At 48.5% G+C, this 2,109-nt stretch overlaps 1 non-coding gene across 1 annotated transcript; it reads left to right on the top strand.

The window, feature by feature from the left end:
- The first annotated feature begins 760 nt into the window (after positions 1 to 760).
- On the top strand, positions 761 to 832 carry trnam-cau (transfer RNA methionine (anticodon CAU)). Its single transcript has one exon. It is a non-coding gene; the product is annotated as a tRNA-Met (tRNA).
- The last annotated feature ends 1,277 nt before the right edge of the window (positions 833 to 2,109 follow it).

Below are 2,109 nucleotides of genomic sequence, written 5' to 3'. Positions count from 1 at the left end.
GATCGTGTTCAACAAGCTACTTGGATGCTGCCTGAACTGCTGTGCTCTTCCAGCACCACTAATCCACAATCTGGTTTCCAGCATCTGCAGTCATTGTTTTTACCATAGTGCTCAACAGGTTGACGTGAGTGGTGCGGTGTTTGAGGAATGTCAGCAATCAAGGTAGATTGGAAAATTGAGACAGCTCTCCTCGGAGAACCGAACTTTTCCAAGTTATGAGGGACCTAGAAACAGGAAATAATGTTGTGAAAATGCTCCCACGCCTGGAAGGATCCATAACGATTCGGCAGAATTTTAAGTCACGAGGAAAAGAAGTAAAAGTGACATTAGGAAGAACGTTTTCGTACAGGGAGTGGTGAGGGTCAGTAAGTCCCTGTCTGACATTGACAAAGAGGAAGATTCAATGGACCCAAAAGGGAATTCGGTGGTCACGTTCAGATGTACAGATTTACGCTGAGAAGGCCAGAGAATGAAACGAATAGAAACACACGTTTACTTAAGTGCAGAACCAGCAGAGGGAAGGTGGGCCGCATGGCCGCCGTCTGCGCTGTGACACATGTTGCGATTCAGTGTGAAATCACAGTTCGACCGACAGAATGTGGGAATTTAGAAAAAAGTTTATATTGACACAGCCTCCATACGTCTGCGAAACAGCATATCACACGACACCAGTGGAGGTCTTTGACATCAGGCTCGAAGGTGCCTGCCGCGTGCCAGACAAAAACCTGAAGTGTTCTGTGCAACCGGCTCCCCAAACGGCAGCAGAGTGGCGCAGCGGGAGCGTGCTGGGCCCATAACCCAGAGGTCGATGGATCGAAACCATCCTCTGCTATCGTTCACTGTCACCTTGATCTGCTTTTCTTCAGCAAGCTGCCTTTGCATCTACTTGCCGATGTTCATATCGATCCACTCCATTCAAACGGCATGGGTTTTTAGAGGTCTCAGTGGTATTATGTTCTTGGTCGGTTTCCTCTAAACTGAATCGCAAAACCGATTCTCTACGATGCTAATGAGCTGGTAAAGTTGAAACTCAGACATCGTCCCCCACTATTAGGACGGATACCACCGATTGTGAATAACCTCAGAGAGAGAGAGAGAGAGACAAGTGACAGACAGTCGCCGTGGAATCCATGGGCTGAATGGCTTCTGTCTGCGCGAGAATGATGCTACGTGTTGCTGAGGGAGCAAAAATGGTTCATTTTTAACCGTCCCTTCCGTGTTGGACTGCCTGCAGTCCCTCAGCTCAGGGCCGTGGGGATGACTCTCAGTGAGTGAAGGTTTCACGCGGATTCTCTTCATCTGGGACACTTGGGGCTCAGATGTTAACTGCTGCGCGGTCGCAGCAAAGAAAGCGATGCCCACTTTGCAATAGACTTTCCATAAGATTGCTGCGTGAAGACGATTTCTGAACACCATGCAGGCTGCACAACAATGTGAATTTACCTGGGCGAAGAGTCCTCGGTGTTCATTGCTCTCTGTCCTGCCAGCACAGCATCTTTCTGTCTCTCCGATAACAGACCTTTGGAGAAAGTTCACAATCAAAGTTGTTCATGTTCCCCGCATTAATGTAACTGACACCTCTCACCCCAAGAGTTTCAGAGAGAGAGAGAGAGAGAAAGAGGGAGAGAGAGCAGAAGAGCGAATGGACTCTTACCCTCCCCCAACCCTACATTCCCCCACCCCCCTCCCCCCAGAACAACGTGCAAGTAGAAATAAAATGGTTTAATTATCCGCCAGTGGAGATAGTCCAGTTCCTGGGGATGAGACAAACATCAGCCCCCCCGGGGACAGAATGACCAGCAGATGTTCTGGAAAGGCTTTGCTGCTTGCAATTCTTGCAGCAATGTGGAATGTACTTCACACTGAGCAAGTTTCAGCTGGCTCAGAGTCTCCAATGTTCATTGCTGTGTTTACCGCCAGCTCAGAGAAAGAACAATATGAAGGAAGTAGGAGTGAATAACGATCCTCGTGAGAGGGCGAATAACTGTTAATGGAGACTGTTAGTGGCTAACAATACGTCGTGTGTCATAGCAGACGAGGTGATAAACAGGAGTCTTTTGTGTGGTAGGGGTGAAGGACATGGGGGAGGTCAGGCCCTATAGTTATATA

The sequence above is a fragment of the Chiloscyllium punctatum genome, chromosome 36, assembly GCF_047496795.1.
Source record: "Chiloscyllium punctatum isolate Juve2018m chromosome 36, sChiPun1.3, whole genome shotgun sequence".
NCBI classification, from domain to species: domain Eukaryota; kingdom Metazoa; phylum Chordata; class Chondrichthyes; order Orectolobiformes; family Hemiscylliidae; genus Chiloscyllium; species Chiloscyllium punctatum.
This window is presented reverse-complemented; position numbering and strand designations above follow the sequence as displayed.